This window comes from Natator depressus, chromosome 15 (genome assembly GCF_965152275.1).
Source record: "Natator depressus isolate rNatDep1 chromosome 15, rNatDep2.hap1, whole genome shotgun sequence".
NCBI lineage: Eukaryota > Metazoa > Chordata > Testudines > Cheloniidae > Natator > Natator depressus.
In genome coordinates this window covers 21,253,826-21,279,984 of record NC_134248.1, presented here as the reverse complement: position 1 = coordinate 21,279,984, position 26,159 = coordinate 21,253,826, and the positions used below count along the sequence as shown (strand labels likewise).

The 26,159-nt window shown below is 43.7% G+C and overlaps 1 long non-coding RNA gene across 1 annotated transcript in view; it reads left to right on the top strand.

Annotated features, from left to right (window-relative positions):
• Positions 1-26,159, top strand: part of LOC141999222 (uncharacterized) — an 83,252-nt gene that overhangs the window by 18,486 nt on the left and 38,607 nt on the right. The window contains exon 2 of the long non-coding RNA XR_012641974.1: positions 6,475-6,561. This is a non-coding gene — a long non-coding RNA (uncharacterized LOC141999222). The remainder of the gene's footprint in view (positions 1-6,474; positions 6,562-26,159) is intronic.

Here is a 26,159-nt window from a genome sequence, read left to right as displayed (position 1 = left end):
GTCACTTATACTTAATGCTGGCTTCAGTTTAGCTGGTGTTCCTACAAAGATTGATTCAGAGATAGCAATCTCCAGGTTTGACTACTGAAATACTTTGTATTATGGCCTTCTTCAGAAAACTGCTTGCACTCACTGGATGGAGTGTGCTGCCACATTTGTTCAAACAACTCACAATCAGCTAATTCAGCATGTTGTTCCATTCTATGCATGTTTGTCAACACTGGCAAGTTTGAAATCTTCAGCTGGAGTGAAAGATCACTGTTGGTCCTTATGTGGTGGGAATTGTTTTTACAAATAGATCCATGTTAAGAATTGCTGGCTGATTTTCATTAGAGATAGGTCTGTACAACGGCTGAGATATCCTTAGCAGGTTCATTCACAGTTTCTTGAGGCTCACTCTACAATTAGACCTGCTCACAAGGACACCCCTCTTCCCCCCCCCCACCCCCACCCCCGATGAGCAGGCAGAAGACTCCAGATCGTGACTGTCATCCACCCTTCTCCAAAACGCTAAGGATGAGACTATCCAAGCCCTGGACTGTGCAAAGGATAAGGGAGAGTAAGGCCCCACCTTACTCCCTATTCAGGTTGTGACTCTGGCTCTGATGAGGAGAACATAGGATGCTTGCCTATACTCCCCATTGTGAGCAAGTAGGTGGAGAGGAGCAGGGAGTTGTAGCCCTGTTCACCAGATGGAGTATCTGGCCAGCTCTCTGACTCTTAATTTTTTTCTCTGATCAGATTCTGAAACAGGATAGAGTGTAAGGGTACAATATAGCCCTAAGAGACGCAAGAGGCTGCATCTCCCCAGTTACTATTGTGGTGTCCAGGGAGCTCTGTACCACTAATTGTCTTTGTGGGTCTGTGAGGGGTGAAATTCATTTATCCCTACAGGGTTATTTTGGGTTTGTACATCTTTCTCCCCCTCCCCCCCTTAGCGAACTTCAGAAACAGTATCTTTGGGCATGGGTACCATTCCCGTTAGACTAACCGTCTCATATGGCATTATGGGAGGGCAGAGCCTGTGACCCTACCCCAGGAATAAGATATTGGGGGGGTTAGCTCCAGCATCCCTAACCCAACATTCTATGGCCACAGGAGATTGAGCATTCCTGTCTCTGAACAGGGAGAAACCCTGACTACAGTTTCTGGGGCCTGGGCAGGTGAATTTATTTGTCCAGATAGGGCACAAGCTCATGCTTTTTAACTACAAATACAAAATGATCCCCACAGTCTGAATATGAAGAAATGGCAACCAGACTACAAGGTGGCACGTACACAATAAGGAACAATTGTGCATTGGCTGAAGGGATGAACTAGATGACCCTAAGATCCCACAGACAAACCAGTAGTATCTAGATGCCCCAGCAATGATTGGGGCCCCATTGTTCTAGGTTCTGTATAAACTATAAACACATAGTAAGAGACAAAGCAAAGGACAGGAGGGGAAGCAGAGTCACAGAAAGAGAAAGTGACTTGTTGGAGGTCAGTGGCAGAGCTGGAACGAGAACCCAGTTCTCTTGAGTTTGGTGTAGTGCTTTCTCCACTGGCTGTGCTGAATCCGTGTGCTCAGTCTGGTTGGGTCCATGTTAGTAAACAGTAAATCTCCAGCACAAAATTGCTTCTGCAATATTCTGTTATAAATGTTATAAATATGTTATAAATGTGCTGGATACCAAGGGAAAAGTGTTCTCTAGTGTCAAAAATTGTTGGTGGTTTGTTTGTTTTTTTTTTAAATAAAAATACTTTCAAAAAGAGAGAGGATTTTTTCCCTTATCTTAAGGTGGGGAAAGCAGCAGGGAGTTGCTTTCCTAAATCTATGCCCTTTAAAATCCAGCTCAGAATACCCTATTAATTTATTATCTCTTTCTTTCCTAGCATCATTTTTTTGAAAAAAATGCCCATCCCATTGCAGATCCGTGGCTAAGTTATTCTTAGACCCAGTTCAGTGGTGGAGAAATTACAAACAGTTTTTCCCCTTTTCCCCAGTAGCAGTGACTGGTGACCACATGGCAAAAGCCTGCTGATTTTTCCACCAAAGCAAACTAAAGCAGATAAGGTTTGTTTCTCTCCACTGACACACAATGTAAGGATGTGCCACTGGTGGAATCCCTGTGCCACAACTATTGTTAGCAGGTCAAAGCACTGAATATCAATCGACTAATTCCTTCACCCCTTCAACCCGATCTCTGACTGGAATGTAAACTTCTGTTGCACGGCTTTCACCTTTGGCCTTCACCATCTTCATGGCTCCACACTTCAAAGAATGCTGTTCATGTAGAAAATGCCTTATTGAAGGAATGGTCAGAGCTGCACAATTATTTCAAAACACTCCACATTGTATTTCAGCTGAGGACAGGAGAACTGGCTAAAGTCTGAATCACTTTCAAGATCCAGATCTAAATCCTAAGGTTTAGAAATATGAAAGTCAAAACTACAATAGTCCAAACTGACAGTGCCTATTCTTTGCTCCTTGAAATGTGGGGAATTAAAGAGCCGCTCTCAGTTTGACTACTCACCTTTCCATTTTTGAGGCACCCAACAAAGTTATCTGTGCTAATGAATACATTTTTTGATTGTTGGATTACACAGATTATTTTCTGTCATCTTCCAGTCCTTTAAACAATTGCTTCCTTTGAAATCCCTTATGCAAGAAACATATGACCTTACAACACTCTTATTTCTCTTTTGTATTTAACATCACAGGCCTCTATGTGGTTATACTCAATATGGGGAGTGCTACAGGTCAGGGTTGTGAGGTGGTAGCTTAAAGCACAGGGTGCTCGATCATTGAAGTTAACACAGGAGATACAAAAGGAGAGGAACATGGAAGATGATTTAAAAGTAAACATTTTTTTAAAAGATCAAATATAATCATGGGTAGTTTTGAAGCTTCATAAACAAGGAACTTCAATTGAGTATATGCAGGACAAGGTATAAATTTGTGGGACAGCAGGTAATGAGATGAGTTACGAAACAAACATTAAACCAATCTAAAATGAGAACTGATTTGGAGAGAAGCCAGTGGGTCCATATTTGGTTGGAATTTATATTGACAACTATATCCTGAGCTCTTCGTGCTCCCCCAAACACTCTCTTGTTGGCCCCTTAACACTTTCCTATCATGACTCTCCCATGAATCTTCCTATTGTGAATCCTCACCTGACCAGCCCGTCTTCTCCCCGTTCTGCTCTCCTCCTAAATTGTATTCAGCTGCTTCTCTAGGGATTCTGGCACTTCCACTTTCAATTGTACATGCAGTCATGAAAGTTGGTCTAGAGCACTGAAGAGAGAAAATGGAGTCACTGCTCCAGAGCCTAGCAGAGAAGCAGCTAGTCCCTGCCACTAATACTAATAAATACTTTACATTTCTGTAGTGTCTTCAATCAGAGGATCACAAAGCACTTTGCAAACAGGAGTTAACTTGCCTTCTTAGCACCCCATGCAAGGTGGGTAAGTATCACATGGGGGAAACTGAGGTACAGAGATATTCTGTCCTCTGAGGTGTTGACAACCTGCTGAGATATGCTGAATACTCTCAATTTCCAATGAAGGCACAGACCAGATTTACGCACAGTGGGGCATATCTTCACAGGTGGGAGTTTTGTGCAAGTCCTGGATGTAGGGTTTTGCCTGTTATATGGAATTTAGGTTGGGATTTAAGTGCAGGAAATGCTTTGGGCATAACAGGTTTGAAATAATAAAACAATCATAACTAAATTTTACTTTTGGTTTAGGATTTTTGTTGACAGAATCATGTAGTCAAAAACCCAAAATTATAATTCATCAGAAATATTTTGTTTCCTTTTTTTCTGCCAATGGTCCATATTCATTCCATGTACATAGTAAACTATAAATCAGAGCTAATCGAGAACTATATTTTCTGTTTCATGGGAAATGGCACAATTTAAAAAAAAATTCCATTCCAAAATTGAATAGAAACAAAACACTTACAATTGACTGAAAAACAAAATTCTGAAAAAATCATTCATTTCAGGTGAATTGAAATGTTTAGTTTTGATAAAATCAAAACAATTTGTTCCCATTTTGATCTTGTAAATCGTTACGATTTTTTAAAATAAAAAATGTTTTTTGTTTCTCAGAGTAGTTTCAAATTAAAAAAATTAAAATGTTCCATTCCAAAGATGTCAAAATAAGAAGTTTCAACATGATCAAAGTGCTTCATTTAGATTTTTCTTTACAAAATGTCGAAATTGACGCTTTTTTGAAATGTTTCAATTTTGATGAAAATGACGTTTGTCAGAAAACGTTTAGACAAAGATTTCTGACCAGCTCTGCTATAAATCTGAGCTATAATCCAGTTAATAAGAAATTACAGACTAGATTCTGATTGCCTTCGCAATAGTACCATGAATTCAACAGGACAAGTAGTGGAGTCAGGTACTACTCTATGGGTATGTCTACATTGCAATAAAAAACCCTCAGCACCAAATCTCAGCGCCTGGGTCAGCTGACTCAGGTTTGCAGGGCTTGGGCTACGGGGCTAAAAATACTAGTGTAGACGCTCAGGCTGGAGCCCATGCTCTGAGGCCTTGGCTACACTTGAGAGTTATAGTGCAATAAAGGAGCCCCGGGCGCACTAGCTCACTTCCCGTCCACACTGGCAAGGCACGTAGAGCACTACAGCGCTGCTGGTACTCCACCTCGGCGAGTGGAATAACATTTGCTGCACCTTGGCTACAACGCCCGGGTGTCAGTGTGAACGGGGTGTTGCATTACTGCGCTCTGTTCAGCCTCCGGAAACATCCCATAATCCCCTTAAGTCAAGTGGCCACTCTTGTCATTGTTTTTGAATCGCTGCAGGAATGTGGATATGCCCTTTCAAAGCTCCGTTTCTGACAACCGGCTGCTTATCTGCTCCGAGACAAAGCAAGCATTAGTGTGGAATGCTGTGTGTGAGAGAGAGAGGTGGGGGAGGAAGGGGGGTCTGCTGCTGTCTGAACTTACAAGACAGCATGCTGACATGCTCTCAGCCCCACAAAAACTCACTCTCTCTCCCCCCACATACTCACAACACACTCCCTGTCACACTCCACCCCACCCCACTCCCCATTTGAAAAGCACATTGCAGTCACTTGCATGCTGGGATAGCTGCCTATAATGCACCTCTCCCAATGCCACTGCAAGTGCCGCAAATGTGGCCACACCAGTGCGCTTGCAGCTGACAGTGTGGACAGATTGCAGCGCTTTCTCTACTGCGCTCACCGAAGGCAGGTTTAACTCACACCGCTCTACATCTGCAAGTGTAGCCATGTCCCTAGACTCTCCCCTTTCACAGGGTCTTTTGTAGCCCTGCAGCCTGAGCCCCGTGAGCCTGAGTCAGCTGACCAAGTCAGCTGTGTGTCTTTTATTGCAGTGTAGACATATCCTATAGGCATACAGGGTTTCAGAATCTGACTTTATACATATAGTATGAAAAGCAGTAATTGCTGAGAAATCAGATGACAGGCAATTAAAAGTAGGGTGACCGTACAGCAAGTGTGAAAAATCAGGACAGAGGGTGGGTAGTAATAGGCGCCTCTATAAGACAAAGCCCCAAATATCAGGACTGTCCCTATAAAATCAGGACATCTGGTCACCCTAATTAAAAGTACTGCCTCAATGTATCCAAAACCAATTGAAGTTAGTGGGAATCTTTCCATTGATTCCAGTGGATTCTGGAGGAGGGCCTGAGGGCCACATTTTAAAAGAACTCAGTTCTCATTTAGGCATCCAAATAAACAGCCAGATTTTTGGAAAAGCTCAGCATGTTGGCTGTTTTGAAAATCTAGCAAAAAATGGCACAATGGGAGCTGCTGAGCACTGGGCACTTTTCAAAAAGTGACTCTTATTTCGATACCTAAATGGGAAATCTCACACTGCTTCCACTGAACACTTGAAAATCTGGCTCTGAGCTCTCTGAAAAAATCTGGCTCCACCTGCTCAGAAAGGCCAATTTCCCAAAGCTGTTGCTTCATTCTGAGCAACACTGTTCCACGGTATTGGATATGGGGGAACAGCAGCAAATTCTGTGCCACCATGTTAGAGAATGGTGTAAACTGTACCGTCAGGCTCATCACATTTACTGTGTGCTTATATATATTAACAAATACACAATAGTGTAGTACAGTATAATGGTTTTATCCTTTAAGTTACTCACAAAAGACTTTGCCACGTGTGAGTAATACAGTTGTCCCGGGAAAGTACCAAAAAAGCCTTTATAACGCCCTACAGCACATGTCACATATTCTCCCAAGTAGTAGGGAGCCCAAGTTTTGCACATCTCAAAGCTGGGCCTTACATGTGATAAAAGAAAAGGGCAATGCTGTGGTTAAGGCACAGGACTGAAGGTCAGGAGCCCTGCATTCAGTTCCTATCCAAACTTACTGTGTGATCTTGAGCAAGTCACTTCGCCTTTCTGTGCCTCAATTTCCCCAGCTGTAAAATGGTAAAAATTTTTACCTTCCTCAACAGGACTGCTGTGAGGCTTAATTAGCCAAAGTGCTTGGAAGTCCTCAGCTAGAAGGTGCTATAGAAGAACAAGTAAATCAGACAAAAAAGGTAAGCGATATGCCTAACTGTCTGTACAAATACAGCTTGTATGTATAGTTCCAAAGTTTTGCACGTGCAAATTTGGATGCCGCAATACAGAGGCCAAATTTGAAAATATCCTTTTGATTTGAAAACACACTATTATTTCACAATCACTGAATTTTCCCCAATACTCACCCATCTCTATGGGAAAGTAACAAGAGCTTATTTATAGTTATGGTCACCGGGGACTCTTAGATAGAAGAACGTCCCTTTGATTCACTGCAGAGTGATTTGAAACAGGAGGCTGTTCTGATGTTCTGACAGGAGGCTGAAATGCTTTAATCATTAATTGGATTGTGACTGGTTTTGCAAAGAATACATTACATATCCTTTTGGGGACAGCATGTGGTATGCACTGGCCATTACTCCATAAACGTTTATGCTTCACCCGTTAATTTTGTGCATAGAAGGTGCTCAGGACATCAGAGTGTGCCATGTGGACTGGACTAGATGACCCCTCGAGGTCACTTCCAGTCCTACCATTCTATGTGCTTTTTGTATGTGATTTGGGTTTTTTTCCCTTGTGTTCAGATCACAAGTGGAGTAAGTCTAACAATTTGCATCTAGTGACCAGGGGATTTTTGTCTACCTCACAAAATTCCTCAGGAGAGGAGAGCTGTATTCTCCATCCTGCTGTCTGATTGCAAATCATGCATCGCTTGACAGAGCAGTATGGAAAAGCTTGCTCAACTCTGCCTGTCTCTAGCAAGTTTGTGCCAGCCTGTGGCTTCCACCAGTCATAAATGCACAACAAATTCACCTAAAATAAAAAACAAGGAACACTTTGCAAAAACATTGGGGCACTCTGGGTAATGCCAAGTAGGCACAAGAATCTTTAGCCATGCCCACAATGCACCAAAATTAGGCGTGCCCACCCCTGGGTACCAGGCAGTCATGGATGCACCTGGCTCTATCCCCTGAAAATCATTTAGGAAACTAATTGAAAATGACGCACCTGATTAGATGCCAAAACTGCTTTGAAAATTCTGGCCCTAGCTTCCAGAGCATTGCAAGAAAAAAATATTTTGTTCCCTGTGGTATTTGATCTTACACAGACCTACGAGTTCACCGTAACCCCTTACACATCAAAGGGTTAACAAACAAGCAAACAACAGACTTTAATCTTCTGAAACAGGCACCTCTCCAAGACCACAGAATGCCATGTAAAAGCTCTATGGAAGAGTCACTGAACACTTGCATAAATGACTGAGGTGCTAGTACTGCTGAAAAGGATCTGGGAGTTATAGTGAACCACCAACTGAATATGAGGTGTCAATGTGATGCAGCTGCAAAAACGTTGATATCATTCTGGCACGGGAGGTAATTGTCCCGCTCTACTCGGCACTAGTGAGGCTCCAGCTGGAGTACTGTGCCCAAGTCAGGGCACCACAGTTTAGGAAGGATGTGGTCAAATTGGAAAGAGTCCAGAGGAGAGCAACAAAAATGATAAAAGGTTTAGAAAACTTGACTTATGAGGAAAGGTTGAAAAAACTGGGCATGTTTAGTCTTTTGAAAACAAGACTGAGCGGTGAACAGTCTTCTAATACATTAAGGGCTGATATAAAGAGGACGGAGATTGTTCTCCATGTCCTCTGAAGATAGGACAAGAAGTAATGGGCTTAATCTGCAGCAAGAGAGATTTAGGTTAGCTATTAGGAAAAAAATTCTTACTATACTGGTAGTTAAACTCTGGAAAAGGCTTTCAAAGGAGGTTGTGGAGTCCCCATCACTGGAAGCTTTTAAAAACAAGTTTGACAAACACCTGTCAGAGATGGTCTAGGTTAACTTGGTCCTGCCACAGTGCAGGGGGCTGGAATTGATGACTTCTTGAGGTCCCTTTCAGTTCTACAGTTCTATGATAATTACAGATGGACTTGTCATAAAAGTGCTGCTCAGATTTGGAGTTAACTTCTGGGAAGTTCAGGGCCAGAACTCAACTTTTCAGTTTGGTCCATCTCTGCTCATAATACATCCCCAATGCTATTGTGGTTCAGACCAGTCTCCTGCACCTGCTTGGGGAGAAGAACTTCAAAATAAGCTATAATGCCTTCAGACATTTTCTTCCAGGTGTCATTTGAACAGTTTCAACGCTCATGTACTGGGGAGACAGTCCCCTTTACCCAGTGATGAGCTGCCAAAATCTTAACAACGGGTTCCCTCCTCACCCCACGAGGGGGTCGTTGCCCACCCTCGCCCCCCGGGACTCTTGCCCCATCCAACCCCCCCGCATTCCTTGACACCCCGCCCCAGGACCCTTGCCCCATCCACCCCTCTCCCCTGTCCCCTGACTGCCCCCAGAACCGGGCAGGAGGGTCTCGTGGGCCACCGTAGTGGGTGCCTTAAGAGCCAGAGGCACCTGCCGGGGGGTGAGGTGAGGAGTCCCGGTGGTGCTTACCTGGAGCAGCTCCCAGGAAGCATCCGGCAGGTCCCTCTGGCTCCTAGGGGTGGGGTAGCGTAGCTAGGGGGGGGAACAGGGGCTGCTCCCCCCCACTGATCACATCAAAAGTGGCGCCTTAGGTGCCGACTCCCTGGGTGCTCCGGGGCTGGAGCACCCACGGGGAAAATTGGTGGGTGCAGAGCACCCACCGGCAGCTCCCCACCCCGCGCCCGGCCCCAGCTCACCTCCGCTCCACTCTGCCTCCTCCCCTGAACCCACCGCCCCGCTCTGCTTCTCCGTGCGCCTCCCTTCCCCCCGGCTTCCCGCGAATCAGCTGTTCGGCGGGAAGCCGGGGAGGGCTGAGAAACAGGCCGCGGCTTCCCGCTCAGGCCAAGGGTGGTGGAGGTGAGCTGGGACAGGGAGCAGTTCCCCTGCGCACCCCCCCCCCCGGGTTACCTGCAGCAGCATGGGTGGCCTTCCTCGCGCCCCCTCCCCCCAGTCTGACCTCACCTCCACCTCCCTGGGCCTGAGCGGGAAGCCGCCGCTTGCTTCTCAGCCGGCCCCGGCTTCCCGAGCAAACAGCTGATTCGCGGGAAGCCTGGGGGGTCAGAGAAGCAGCACGGGGCAGCGCGTTCAGGGGAGGAGGCGGAGGCGGAGCGGAGGTGAGCTGGGGTCGGGGGTGGGGGGAGGAGCTGCCAGTGGGTGCTCTGCACCCACCAAATTTTCCCCTTGGGAGCACCCATGGAGTCGGCACCTAAGGCGCCACTTTGGCCCGGTTAAATTTAGAAGCCCTTTTAAAACCGGTTGTCCCTCGCGGAACAACCGGTTCTAAAAGGGCTTCTAAATTTAACAACCGGTTCCAGCAAACCGGTGCAAACCGGCTCCAGCTCACCACTGCCTTTACCTTGTGCAACCTTTTCAAATTCCTGTGCTGGTTGGGGTGAAATCTGCATTGTTTCTACATTTAGGTATAAACCTTAATTTCACACTATTACTTCAGCCACAGGCTTTTACTATCTCCTGAAGTGATTTAGTCTTTATTAACTTTGACAATAGTTGTACTTCTTGTCATGCCAGTAAAGTTGTTGGAATTGTTTCCTCAGGCTTGCTGATAAGCACAACCTCTTTAGCATAACACAGACTGCAGCATGTCTCTATGTTTGTGCCATCATCGTAAACTATAAAGTATAGTAAAGTAACTTAAGGGATTTACTTGCCCCATCCTGTGGCAAATACAAAGGCAAACAAAAGAATTTGCTGTATGTGGTCAGCCATATACAAGTCCAATATCAAATAAAAAACCCTCTTGAAATTGCAGTTCCTTCTCTAAGTACATCTGGTTCTGATCCTGCAAGTCTTGCATTGAATTAGACTACTGTTGAAATCAATGGGAGTTTTCTGCATGAGATGACCTTTCAAGGTAATTATTTCTAGTTATGGAAGAGTCCTACAGAAATTAATAGGGATGAAACCAATAGGGTTCTACAAAAATTACTTACTCTTAAAGCTATTCAATTCAACAGAGAACACAACACTTTCTATAAGTTTTTTAGAACTATTGTGTAGCGTTTATAGCAGGGACATAATTACATTTTGGATGATTTAAAAAACACACAATTGTTATTTTCTATTAAATGCTGTAAGGCATAAGGTCTAAAAGAAAAATTAGGGCTAAATTCTCAACTCTTGCACTTGTCATGTTATTGTATACACTAGCCATCGGAAGGCCAACCTGATTCTCCAGTGCCTTGTACCTTGGGCGGACATTCATACCTGGGTGAAGTGGATGTAAAATGCTCCCATTCTGATTTTCTAGCATTTTATATCCACTCCGGATTAGTGTATGCAAGAAGCAAGGCAGTGGGGAAGTTGGGCCCTAAGTGCTGATTTAAGGATCCATATTTGGAGTTTGGATAGCCTGTTCTGGCTGCCTTGTCTGGAAATTAGGTTCCCTTTCAAATGCTTGTCCATATACATATTCCATTACTGGTGCACATGTACCTCATATGCCAGAGATCAGAGTCTTTTTGGACAGTAAAAAGAAAAGGAGTATTTGTGGCACCTTAGAGACTAACAAATTTATTTGAGCATAAGCTTTCGTGAGCTACAGCTCACTTCATCGGATGCATAGGGCACACATTCAGTCCTTGTGCTTCACTGAGAGGCCATATAAGGGTGTCGTTCAGTTTCTCTCACTGCCTCATGGCTTAGAGATGGAGCCCAACAATCAGAGAGACTGCTTTTAGATAATAGCTTTTACAGTTAGTTTTATACTGTCGTTTTAGTAATTTTAGTCTTTCAGTTGCCTGTTAATAACTGAGGGTCTGATGATAGGCCCTATTGGACTAATTGAAGACTGACTAATTGAGAACTGAGCCCAGGGACAGGGCTGCAGACAAAGCCTTTGTTGAGGGCTCCAAAAAGGCCCTGTTGGATGTGTATCCTGGAAGGCATCTGTTTGTTTGTACACCCACAGATTGTGAGTGCTGAGTCACCGAACACCCGCCTGAGAACACCAGGATGACTAACAGCGGGCACCTCAAGCAGCACAAGCTGAGAAGAGAGCAGGCACACGCACACCCAGCCAGGGGGCACTCATAGAACTTCCTTCTTTTACACCCCCTTGCACATGCAGTAAATTCTAAGGGCATAATTCTGTCCTCTATACCCACAGTGAGATAAAGATTAGTGTAGGGGGGTGGCAGAATTCAGCCCTCAAGAAGCCGTGTTTCCATTCCCTTAGAGTCTTGCAAGGCTGAATTGTTGGAATTTGGAACTCTTTGCTGATTAATATAAGTCAATCCATAGGCTTTATAGGTATTCAAGGTTTCATATCCCTTTTACTCCTTCCTGCTGCCATAAACTGAGAGTTACAATAGCACCTTTCTAGAAAGTACTTGATACAGTCAGTTTCTTTAAAGAATAATCAAAAATATTTTATCGACAGCTGTTAGAAAATTCAATAAAAATACTTCATCTGGGGAAGTCAATGAATGGATCATGATCAAACTTTTATATGGGATTTAGGCTGGATTTGAAGTTTCTATTTCAAAGCATAGCATCTCCTCCAAATTCCTACAGTGCACATTGGCATCAGGATTGCTTTTGAGAGGGAGCACGTGGATACACTGAAACTAAAGCTAAGCTCAGAGTTTGCCTGCTAGTAGAAAAACAGGAATGTCCTTCATATCCTCTTCTGAATACACAAGCAGAACTTCCATTAATGCTATTTTGAAGTTAAGTATCAGGTGACTCACAGATCACAGGACATAGAAAGTGCAGATTTTGTCCTAGCAGGGCCCGACTTAAGCACAAACAGTGGCTTGCCACCTCACTCTTTATCAGTCTCCATGTCATATGCAAATTTTGCATCTCACAGGCTATGCCTGTTTCCTCTTGCAACTCTTGGACCAGAACTCACCACCCTACAACAGCCAGACTAGAGGGGAGACAAATGCACGGCTTGATTTTCCACTTTCAGAAACTTGTGGCCCCACCCTGAATTCCCACAGAATGGGATGGGGTAGGGGTGGATCCCAATTCACCTGCATGTTTTTGTTCATAAGTTGGGTGCAAATCAGAAAAGGCCCTGGTTTTCCAGATAAGGTTCAGATGCTGCCAACATCTTACAAGAACAGCTTGCCTCACAAGGACTGCACCTTTCAGGATGGCAGAAATCTTACAAGATCAACAGTTGGCCAAAATCTCAAGGGAACAGCTCAAGGGAATTCAGGGTTGCCAGGGATATGTGCTGCTTTCAAAGGAGCAGTAGTACACACAGCTGTGAAGCTCGGCTTTCCAACCTGAGCTATCCTGCCTTGCCATGCCAGAAGGAGGGTAGGAGTCCCATGGGTCCAGCACCTCTCTGCTCCATGATTCCCTCAAGTAGGGAGCCAGAGTTTGCTACATGTATTCACAATGAGAAATACCTTATTCCTTTTTGCTGGTAGGGCTCCTTCTGGTGTTGGATATTACTCCGCACGAGTAAGCATGGCAGAATCTGAGCCTAAGAGCATTGTTCTTCTCCCATGTAACATTATAGAGATTGAAACGTTTTCAAAATATTCTTCATCTTTTCCCAGGGCCACTGTGCCACTTCTTGGGGGTACCCAGGGTTGTAGAGCACCTAGCTACCATCTGCCTTTAGAAAGAGGAAGCCTTGCCTATGCCTGCCTGGGTCAGGTCCCTGACTCCACTGGCAGCACAAGCCCTCCCATCTCAGCCTACGCAGGCTCCGCTGTCCCTTTGCAGGTTAGCAATAGGCACACTCCAACCCCTGTAAAATTCTGTGCATCTTCTGTGCCCTCTGCCAACTGGCATCAAGAGGTTCTGGGGTCACTTTCCCCCCCTTCACTTGATGCAGTAGGGTCAGCAACTAGCTAATCTGTATGCATCGGCTCGGAACCTTCTTGCCTTGACAGTGCATCTGCCATCACGTTTTCTTTGCTTTAATATGTACAGTTTGCATATCATACTCCTGCGGTGCTATGCTCCAGCATAGCAGTTTGGAGTTGGTACCTTTTGTTCTGTGTAGCCACACCAATGGAGAGTGATTAGCTGGGACCCAGAACTTCCTGTTAAACAGGCAAGGCCTTAACTGCTTGACCGCCCACACAAGTGCATAACATTCTCTTTCTATGACAGAGTCTTTCTGTTCACGGAGGATTAGGGGTTTTTTAACTTAAGAAAGCAATAGGATGTTTTTTATTGCTTTTTTCTGCTTGCATCAGTTCTGCTCCCAGGCCTGTGTCAGAAGCATCAGTGCACAGTTCAAACCCCTTGTCAACATCAGAACTGGCAAGAATAAGCTTTCCTGGGTCATAGCCATCTCCATGGTTCTGCTAAACTAACCCAGCTAAGCATTCTATCCCAGCAAGCTTGCATTTGGCAGCCTGAGCAGAAAGCACAGAATGAACATTAGGGGATGAATTCACTCCCTACCCCCGTAATTCCACTAGTTTTGTAACTCTCACCCCAATACCGCTTTGTATGCAGATATTCTGCTTTATAGCTCCCATCTGAGAGAAAGTTCTCCCCCTTCCAGTGGGGCAAGATTCTGCCGACTTTACTTACTGCACAGTACCTCCCTCCTCAGGTTGATCCATGAAATCAACAGGGCTACTTGAAAAGCAAGATACTAATCAGTTGGAGTGAGACTGGCAGAATCTGGCCCCATAGAGGCTCAAATTGTGGTCTAACTTGGGCAGCTATGCAGGGGGAAGAACAGCCAAACCCAAACATGTGGGTGGGGAATGGGTGAAGCATTGTCTCTGCCCCTTCATGTTGTACCAGTAACTATGTGTCTAGTCCAGGACATAGGTGGCCGGGCCTAGTGGTTAGCATGGGGTGGGGGAGAAGGAGACAGGGCCAGACCCAGATGATCAGGAGCGGAGGTGAGGAACCACAAGTCAGATACCAGGAATCAGTGGAGGGTTCCTGCAGATCTAAGTTTGAGGCCTATGTATCATGACACTATGACAGGGGAGACAAGCTATGCTGGGTATAGATGCAATGTACATCTTCCCTTTATGCTTAGAAAAAGGGAGAAAGTGGGAACTAGATTGTTGCAATCTGTCTGGTCTCCTTTTGGGGTAGCACAACAATGAACGGCTCATGGAAAAAGCCACAAGTTAGCTCATAATTAAATCTGTGGAAATATCTAGATACCAAATGCAGTGGACTAAGTGCAAAGAATTTCCTCCAAACAGTTACTGGGCCAAATTTATCCCTGGTGTAATTAAATGGGCTCAAGAAATGTCATTCAGCTTTCTCAAGTGGGTAGATACAAGGCAGACAAACTGCAGCTTATATACAATATGACATTCAAAAAACACATTAAAATAATATTACAGTTGCAAAGTCAAGAACAGCTAGGAAATGCCATAATTAAAGTTCCCCTTCCCAGTGCTGCTAGCCCCCTTGGATTAACAGAGGAGTATCTCCCCATTCCCACCCATCCTGCATGTGTTCTTCCTTCCCTTCTCCCCCCTTCCTTTGCATTCAAGTCAGGTGGCTTCCTCTTCCTCCAAGCTGCCTGGTCACCCTCAGGAGGCCCAGTGAGAGTACATTTCTTGTGCCTGGCACCTCAGTGACCACCGCAGAGGAGTAAATACAAGAAAAACCCTACTCAGCCTGTGCAGCCCTGGGCTGGAGCACTCACGGCCAACATGCCGTCCAATCAGAGTTAGGAGTTGTAAGGGATGAAGCATGCTTAGTGCAGACAGAATCTTTGGAGAATTTAGCTACCAAACTGAGCATGTGTGACCCAAGATTTTGGGGGGGGGGGGATTATAACTTGGCCCAGTTTTCACTAGGATGGCAAAAGCTCATTCCTCACACGAGGGTGCTTCTCTGCCAAATTTCAAGTCCTTGATCCAAACCATGGAGGCAACAGAGCTTCTTAGGGAAATGGTTATAAGAATAATTTTGACATGGGGGAAAATAATGTATGTTCCCCAACCTCATGCTTGGAAATGGCTGAACCATTTTAGCTGAAACTTTCTAAGAATGTTCAGCCTTAGTGAGATGTCCAGCATGAAAAATTTCCACTCTCATGCTTAAAGTATGGAAAAGCTTAAAGCAACTCAAAGCAGAGTTTTATAATGGAAATTGTCAGGCACCCTTAGCAGTAGGTTCCGCTACCTACTCTGCCTATAATGAACAGTTAGTATTTTATTTATTGTTAAATATTTGTCTATAGTGTCTAAATTAAATACATGTTTGAAAATCATGGTTTAAACTCTAACTAGAATATTTCATGATTCTTCATCACAGGGCTGAATCCATTACCATTGTTTGTAGTATGTGCATAGATAATAAACACAAGCTGACACACAGCATGATCTCAGGGGTGCTTTCCCATCCCCATACTTAGGAATGTGATGGTAACGTCCATTAGTGCCAAGGAGAGTAACATGCATAATTCTCCCATTCACGGAGACAAGAAAATTACACAACCTGATATTCCCATTCAGCTGTTAAAATTTTCCAGCTGTTAAACAGTTCCCTGGATCCAAATAAAAGTTTATAGATGCTGTGGGGTAAAGACGCCAATGAACTAATAATGCAGTCAGGATGGAATTGCATTATTAAGAACATTCATGATGGCTCCATGGATCTGATTGGATGCAGGTCAGCTGCCCTTAACTGAATATGCTACATAGTTATGTCCTTATATCCTTGATATCACTGTTTCTCCTAACATTTTCTTTCTTTCTTTCTTTCTTTCTTTCTTTCTTTCTTTCTTTCTTTCTTTCTTTCTTTCTTTCTTTCTTTCTTTCTTTCTCGCCACCCCCCCCATTAGTTTATCATTAAAAACTAACCTTTTAAAGGGATATTTCCAAACTGATGTGCCACTGGAATGTAGTCATATGTCTGTGCCATCCCCATGAACATACATCTTTAAGGCAGCCCAAAGCGTAAGGCAAACTTACACAAGCAAACAGATTTACTTGTTTTCATTTATATTTCCTTATGTAAATGTTTGTGGTACATCTTTATTTGGATGGCAAGCGTGTGAATCTTTTATTAAAAAACTGGAAGAGTAACGGATTGCAGTTGTGTATTAAGATCCAATGGAAATAAGGTTTAGAAAAATGAATATGTGATTATTCCCTTTTGGCTGGTTCAGCAAAGCAGTAAAGCATATGCTTAATTTTAGGCACATGCTTAATTAAGTCCTATTAAAGTTAAGGACATGGAATAAATCCTTTATTCAGTAGGGCAGATTGTGTGTATATAGAGTGAAATTCATTGCCGTACAGAGTGGCCCAAACGGCCACTAAGGTTTAAGGCCCAGATTTTTAAAGCTATTTGGGCATTGCCTCATTTCCGCAGTGCAACACCTCCCTGATTTAAGAGCCTAAATCTCATTTTCATAAAGCATTTAGGCACTTGGGAACCTAAATCATATTGGCTGATGGAATTTAGACACCTCAGTGCCTAAAACCCTTTTTGAAAATGAGATTTAGATTCCTAAATCAGTTAGGCGCAGAGACACTGAGCAGAGCAATGCCTAAATAGCTTTAAAAATCTGGGCTAAAGGGGTTAAATGATGCACCAGCCAGCTGCCGTGGGGAGAGTTTCATTCACAATGAGAGATAACCTGGTGGAATGAACACATGACTAGGAGCCAGCCCTCATGAGTTTGAACCGTGGATGGAACAGCAACTCTGGCCTTCCCACAGTCTCTCTGCCTCAGCTTGCCCATCTGTAAAATGAGGCTAGTAGTGCTGTTATATCTCCCATGATGCCTGCAAGGATGACTTGGGTCAGCTTTACTAGTGGATCTTCAGTGGTGTAAATGGGAAATATCCTTGCACAGCACCATTGTGTCAGAAAGTCTACTGGGGACAGGAATCACAGCAGTGCAAAATGGATGCAACTTGCGATGGACATGGGGAGGAAGCCAGCAAAAAGTGAGCAGGGCTGGCTTGAAAGAGGCACAGGCCTGATGGCAGGGAGATATAGCTCTTCATTGGATACCCTGAACCGCCTCCCTAGCGGGGCTTTCATGGGGCACTGTCATGGATTATAGATGTCCCCACGCCTCCCAGCAGAAATCCAGAGGGCGGAGAGGGAGTAACACCCCCTTGGGGCAAATCCTCTCCAGGAGCCTGGGAAGAGAATGGAAAAGTCATTTACACCACTACTGAATCCAACCCAATGTCTGAAAAGTGCTTTGAAGAAGGAAAACTTTGTGTAAAACTTGATAAGTATTATTGGAATCATTTAATGCTGGGGTTCTGTAGGATCAGCTACTGAAAATTCCATGTATCTCTAAATTCTGAGCCAGGTGGGAGAGCTCAATGTTCGCCACCTGCAGCCAGGCCTGTGACTGCATCCTGGTGCAAGATTTGTTGTATTGGTGCCTAATTTCAAAATTACAGAGATAAGGGACACTTCCACTGCAGTCTCTTATCAGTGCTGCAGACGCAATTGATTTCCCTCTATCAGCTCTTCCAGATGTTTATTCTGACCGAGCCGGACAACAATAACTGACATCTGGGCCATGTCTGACTCAGTAGTATCCGTCTTTTGTCAATATCTGTAATTCCAAATAGCCTTACATTCTGTATAGACTCCAGTAATAGCATACAGCACATAGGCCAGTGAGGGCTCTACAGGGTAACGGTACCTATATCCAGAGGAAAATGTAGATTAGAGTGTTTGGGGTTGGTTGGTTGGTTTGTTTTAATATCTGAGGTATCAATGATGTAGTGGAAAGAACATTTCTGAAGGGAACAGCAACTTTTAAAGGCAGCAGCCAATAAGGCATCAATAGCAGTATTTTCTTCTGCATTTTTCTCTGGTTATTTAAATCTTTGTTTTTAAGGATTTAATTCTTTTAATGTGGATTTACCACAGGCCAAAGGTGCCGGACTGACAGCCATAGTGAGTTACTGCTCAGGCATCAGCAGGACAAAGTACCCAAACTCTGTCCCAGCATTGTCCATCAGTTGTGATCGAGAGCTGTGGTTCTCAACCTGTTCTGGATTGGCACAAATGGGACACGCTCCCATTAGCCAGGATCTAGCCAGGATCCTGCCCTAAAATACCTCTCTTTTAACAATATGGTAAGGTCAGGGTGATCATGATGCCCTGATACTTTGTTACCCCCTTAGGGAGCATGACTCCCGGTTTGAGAACTTCTTACCTAGAATAACTGGCTGTGAAAGGATAATTGAGTCTCCATGCTCATTCCATTGAAACTTTAGCCTCTGTTGAGACTGCCAACAAGGTTGCTATTGATAACTGTGGCTTTTGTTATGTGGGTACCTGTCCACAGTCAATTGGACTGAGGCCACCAAAGTCACTTCACAGTTGCCACTTAAGAGCTGTCAGACAGTGATAGCTTTGGTCACTGTTAAAACCTGGTAAACAACTGACAGTGAACAATTATTTAACACATCCTGCACCCTTTGTGAATTAGATGCAAACTGACTTCGCTTTTTACAATTTTGTAATTTGCACTTATTTGACTGGGAGTTTAATCAAACCTGCTGTGGCTCATTAATTGCTCATCAACAACTTCCTGCTGGCCTAATTCTCAAAGGTGCTGACCAATCCCACAGCAGAAGCAGCAATTTGCGAGCAGCACATACTCAAAGTAATAGCCCTACAGACTCATTCTGAGGTGCTGAACATATGAAGCTCCCACTGAAATAAATGACGACACTCTGCACTTCGGAGACGCGGCCCATAAAAGCAAGCTAGAGAGTCCTACCAGAACTTTGACTGAGACCTGTAATTGCTGAAGACAATTTAAACATTCAGTGGGACAGATTGTGACAACTCCTGGAAATAAGGATAATGCTGCCCCCAAATGAGGACAGTAATAAGCTCCTAAGAATAGAAATGGATTACAGGAGAAGCGGGTGCTCTGCATAGGGGAGTTGTCTGGTTAGGGAAGATGAATGTGCACATAAACACATACAGACTATGCTCGCTGGACCACCAGAGCTGCCAAAGTTCCTTCTGTGCCACTTTGTCCCTGCTTTCCCAGCTCATGGGGTGTGGCTTGGAGTAGGGGTCATGGCCAAAGGGGGCATATCTACATCCCAAGATGCCCAGCTACCAGAATGGCTCTTGATGGTTGATCTACTTTATACTTGGTCCCAGGCCAGCCCCAAATTGGGAGGTGGGCATGAAAGTAGTTTCACATCACTCTTGTCCACCCCCATCCTCTGAGCTGGTTGGATGCAATCCAAAATCAAGGGCTCCTGAGTTCACTGAAGCTGCTCCTGACATACAACAACGTAAGTAAGAGGAGAACCCTAATGAATACCTAAGTGAGATTACTGTGGTTAGTCCAGGTGATTCACAGCATGTGGCTACACAGAGTTCCATCTGAACACCAGAATAGCAAGCCCTTGTCAAACCTGGACTTAAAGTCCTAGTTGAGATAAAGGCTAATGCTGAGTCCACCAATAGTATTCACACTTGCCTTGGTAGGAAAGAATTTCTTAATAAAATTAGATCCAGAAGAATTTGATATATTTTATTTAATATAAGCAGTTCATCCATGTCTCAAATTATGAGATTTTTCTTTACATTAAAAAAGGGGGGAAATTTGACTAGGCTTAATGTGTATGCAGTATATGCTCAAGAAGGCTTCAATAATAAATGACAGATAGTTCTCTCCTACCTGCACTTGATTCTGATTCAAGTAGCCCCCCTGCTGGTCCATGAAAAAACTGTTTTTATTTCTAAATTCTGCTGCTTTCTTTCAAATTGCAGTGCACAGTCTCCCCAAGATAGCGCAATAGGACAGAAATTGGAAACCTGCTATCAGTTAGGTGTAAATTGCACTACTTTTGCCTGTGCATTTGCTAGTTTTTATTCTTTCTTCTTTAGCGTCTTGCATAGAGTGGAAGCCTCTTATAAGAACACCAGCTGTGTGAAGGGAGTGAGGCTGCAAAAATAACAGTGTGTATTATTCATGCACCCAAAACAGAGAAATATGCTGCAGTTTGCATATTATCGTTAAAAATAATCTGCAATTCTATCGCATCTTTCATTTGAAAATCAGAAAGCCCTTTATAAACATTAACTGACACACACAATAGTCCGATAAGGTAAGAAAGGCATGCATATGTCATATCAGCCATGTCCCTGGTGAAAGCAGCACCTGTTAAAAGGCAGATCATGCAAGGTGCTCAGCACCTCACAGGGCGGGACCCTAGGATAGAAAGTGAATCCAATTGAAAATACAGGGAAAATTAAAGTCAGCAGAACACAATTCTTGGAGTTAGCATTTTGCCAGGACACCAAGGCTAGCATCCCTTCTGGTGTGGATCTCCATTTTACATCTCATGCAAAGATCAGCAGCCTAAGCCATGCTGGAGCCCTGGTTCAGTGCTGACTTAGGAGGAAGAGTGCCCCATTGGGAATACTTCCTGCAGAACGTAGGTCATCTTAAGGGAGTTCTTTGAAGGCCTTCCACCCCAGTAGTGGCCTATGACCAACTAGTAGGCTCATTACATAAAGTAGTATGGCTGATAGATTAATACCCTTGTTGAAAGACAACACATAGAAAATGGAGCAAGTGAGGTTTGAATTTTATTTTATTTTAGTATTTTGCGAGTTCACACTTGCCTATTACAGGTTTGTGAATTTCATGAATTTTGTGAATGAAATTTAAGGTTGTCTGTTTTGGTGTAAATTAAGTGTGATGGGATCTTTAATGAGAGGGGGGTTTTTATGGATTCGTGCAAGTGGAAATTTTGTAATGGCTTACTGGCTATTTTTCTTGTGATATACCCGTTTTATATGGTTCTCCTGAAATGGGATGGATTTTAGTTTATCTCTCTGTTTGAAAATTTATGCAATATAAACATTTTCTGTGCAATCAGAAGGTGGAAAAAAGCAAAGCATGAGCTGAAGAAGAGGACTTGAAATGGGACTGTTCATCAGCTGTTCAAAAGCACCAGAGAAATAACGCTCGCATTTGTATAGAAAAGATATAAAGCAGCCAGGACTTGGGGCTGAAAAGCACTACAGAGCTGAGGAACTGGAAGATTCTGGGCACGGAGAGGCAGAGACTGTAAACAGAATTGAAGAAGCCCTTAAGAAGTTGGGAATTTGTGGGGCGGGGGGGAGGACTTCATTCTGCATGAAATTGCTCCTGTATAGTCTTGGCTCAGGTAGGATTTTTTTAGAGTGAGGTTAATTGGACAAGCTTGTTTTTGAATGCAGAGACTCTGATAAAGTGCTGGGTCCTCAGTTCTTTAAAATGTTGTAATTGTTTTTCTTTTGTCTACTCACAGTGCCAAAATGATGATGTATAAGCTTCAGATTTGTTTTATACACTAATCTTCTGGGAGGACTAACACACATAATCGGTTTTACTAAATTGGAGTGCGGTAACTGAAGGGAAGTTGAGCACTTTATTATAATCGAAGAACAAGGAAGCATACGATGACGAAAAAGGCAACAAATTTAAAACTGATAAAAGAAATACTTTTTCATACAATGATAATTAATCCATGGAACTCATGGCCACAAGATATTATTGAGCCCAAGCACTCAGAAGGATTTTAAAAGGATCAGATATTTATACGGCTAATGAGAACATTCACAGTTACATCAGAGAGGATAAAATGAAAACTTTAAAAGGGGGTTAAACCTTCCTGCTTCATGGCATAAGCTAAACACTAATGGCTTGGGGTCAGGAAGAAACATCTCCGATGGGCAGTTTATTCCATAATTCATTGGCCATTATATGTATCTTCTTCTGAAGCATCTGGTACATCCCTCTTTCAAAGGCAGGAAAGTGGACTAGATGGTTTGATGGCTGGATCCAGAATGGCAATTCCAATGTTCTTATGTAAAATCTTGTAGTTCTTAGAGGATGAATCTCTAAGTGTGCTATAGCTTCCTTCAAAGGTCTGACAAATGCTGCAAGCTGTGCTCCACCTAATCTAAGCTATCATTTCAAAGAAAGTTTCTAGCCTTTTCACTGCAAAGATAGCTTTCATAATGAAAAATATCCACTAGACTTTTAAATTTGTCCTGGTGATTTTCTCTACATACCACTGTTTATTCAAGGTGACTTTTAGGCAAATGAAAAGTTTCTTTTAAATTACATTAAAAAGCCCTCCCCCGCAACCTATGTGTTAATGTTGAGCTACCTTTCAGATAAATAATCTGAAGATGAAATGAATTTGGCACTTTCAGATTCAGATCAGCCTTTGCTAATAATAAGAACAATATCTGGCTCTTATATAGCCCTTTTCATCAGTAGATGTCAAAGTGTTTTTCAAAGGAGGTCAGTATCATTATCTCCGCTTCACAGATGGGGAATTGAGGTAACAGAGAGGTGAAGGGACTTGCCCAAGGGCCCCCAGCAGGCCTCTGGCCAAGATGGGACTAGAACTCAGGTCTCAAGAATTCCAGTCTAGTGGTCTATCCATTAGGCAAGTGGTAGTCAGTTAGTTTTTGTCAAGGTCCAAATTTCTTGGTCAAGGTATAGTCAAGGTCCAGCCTCCAGAGAAAATAATAATAAAAATAACAATAATGATTATAATAAGCAAATAAAAAGAGTTCAGGATCTGTTCAAAAGTGTCTGGCAGTCCGGATTTGGCCCGCAGTCCTCCTGTTGATTACCAACCAGTGTGACCTGAGTAATTGTTTACCAGTGCGAGTACCAGGTTCACAATCTGGTCTTTAGGAAGCTTGAGATGGTGTAAATTAGCTTCCTTCTGTTCCCCTCAGTGTATTCATTACACTAGTGATTCCCTTACACCTACTTCCAGCATGAAGCTTACACCACTTTAAAGACCACCTCTGAATTTAGCCCATTCTGTCTGTGGATATGCTGGGAATAGACAACGGGTGAAATCCTGGCCTCAGTGAAGGTGATGGGAACTTTGCCATTGACGTCACTGGGGTGAGGATTTCACCCCACGAATCCCATCTCCCAGTACCCTATTCATCATAATCAAAAAGGCTGACAAAGGAGGATCTGTCGTCATCATGAATAGGTCGGAATACGAACAAGAGGCTGCTAGGCAGCTCTCCAACACCACTTTCTACAAGCCATTACCCTCTGATCCCACTGAGGGTTACCAAAAGAAACTACAACATTTGCTCAAGAAACTCCCTGAAAAAGCACAAGAACAAATCCGCACAGACAGACCCCTGGAACCCCGACCTGGGGTATTCTATCTGCTACCCAAGATCCATAGACCTGGAAATCCTGGACTCCCCATCATCTCAGGCATTGGCACCCTGACTGCAGGACTGTCTGGCTATGTAGACTCCCTCCTCAGGCCCTATGCTACCAGCACTCCCAGCTATCTTCGAGATACCACTGACTTCCTGAGGAAACTACAATCCATCGGTGATCTTCCTGAAAACATCATCCTGGCCACTATGGATGTAGACGCCCTCTACACCAACATTCCACACAAAGATGGACTACAAGCCGTCAGGAACAGTATCCCCGATAATGTCACGGCAAACCTGGTGGCTGCACTTTGTGACTTTGTCCTCACCCATAACTATTTCACATTTGGGGACAATGTATACCTTCAAATCAGCAGCATGGCTATGGGTACCCGCATGGCCCCACAGTATGCCAACATTTTTATGGCTGACTTAGAACAACGCTTCCTCAGCTCTCGTCCCCTAATGCCCCTACTCTACTTGCACTACACTGATGACATCTTCATCATCTGGGCTCATGGAAAAGAAGCCCTTGAGGAATTCCACCATGATTTCAACAATTTCCATCCCACCATCAACCTCAGCCTGGACCAGTCCACACAATAGATCCACTTCCTGGACACTATGGTGCTAATAAGCGATGGTCACATAAACACCACCCTATACCAGAAACCTACTGACCACTATTCCTACCTACATGCCTCCAGCTTTCATCCAGACCACACCACACGATCCATTGTCTACAGCCAAGCTCTACGATACAACTATATTTGCTCCAACCCCTCAGACAGAGACAAACACCTACAAGATCTCTTTCAAGCATTCTTACAACTACAATACCCACCTGCTGAAGTGAAGAAACAGATTGATGGAGCCAGAAGAGTACCCAACAAAGAAAATAACAGAACGCCACTAGCCATCACCTTCAGCCCCCAACTAAAACCTCTCCAACGCATCATCAAGGATCTACAACCTATCCTGAAGGACGATCCATCACTCTCACAGATCTTGGGAGACAGGCCAGTCCTTGCCTACAGACAGCCCCCCAACCTGAAGCAAATACTCACCAGCAACCACACACCACACAACAAAACCACTAACCCCGGAACCTATCCTTGCAACAAAGCCCGATGCCAACTTTGTCCACATATCTATTCAGGGGACACCATCATAGGGCCTAATCACATCAGCCACACTATCAGAGGCTCGTTCACCTGCACATCTACCAATGTGATGTATGCCATCATGTGCCAGCAATGCCCCTCTGCCATGTACATTGGTCAAACTGGACAGTCTCTACATAAAAGAATAAATGGACACAAATCAGACGTCAAGAATTATAACATTCAAAAAACAGTTGGAGAACACTTCAATCTCTTTGGTCACTCGATTACAGACCTAAAAGTTGCAATTTTTCAACAAAAAAACTTCAAAAACAGACTCCAACGAGAGACTGCTGAACTGGAATTAATTTGCAAACTGGATACAATTAACTTAGGCTTGAATAGAGACTGGGAGTGGATGGGTCATTACACAAAGTAAAACTATTTCCCCATGTTTATTCCCCCCCCCCGCCCCCCACTGTTCCTCTGACATTCTTGTCAACTGCTGGAAATGGCCCACCTTGATTATCACTACAAAAGGTCGTCCCCTCCCTCCCCCCGCCCCCCGGCTTTCCTGCTGGTAATAGCCTTAAGTGATCACTCTCGTTACAGTGTGTATGGTAACACCCATTGTTTCATGTTCTCCATGTATATAAATCTCCCCACTGTATTTTCCACTGAATGCATCCGATGAAGTGAGCTGTATCTCACGAAAGCTTATGCTCAAATAAATTTGTTAGTCTCTAAGGTGCCAAAAGTACTCCTTTTCTTTTTAATAAATTATGAGGCTTTTCAATTTAGGACATTTCATTGTCTACTTTACCAATGTTTTAAAAATTATTTGACAGCATAAAAGCAAATAAAAATACCTTGCACTACCCAAATGACTTCAGGCGTAATATTATGGGCCAGATCCTCTGCTGGGGTAAACCAGTATAGTTCCTTTGGCCCTACACTGGCTTATACCAGTGGAGGATTTGGCCCATATGTGGAAGTCACTCTACAAATAGTCACATATGTAGAATAAAAAAAGGAGTACTTGTGGCACGTTAGAGACTAACAAATTTATTTGAGCATAAGCTTTCGTGAGCTACAGCTCACTTCATCGGATGCATTCAGTGGAAAATGCAGTGGGGAGATTTATATACATAGAGAACATGAAACAATGGGTGTTACCATACACACTGTAAAGTGTAAGGTGCCACTCTAAGGTGCCACAAGTGCTCCTTTTCTTTTTGCGAATACAGACTAACATGGCTGCTACTCTGAAACCTGTCATAATTTATTGCAGATCTATGGGAGAACATTTGTAGAACCCATTTAATTCATTTAATAGTAATGCAAACATTGATATAAATTAAGACTTCAGAATGCTCTCTCACATCTTTTCTCTCCCCATGAGAGGTGAGTGAAAATGG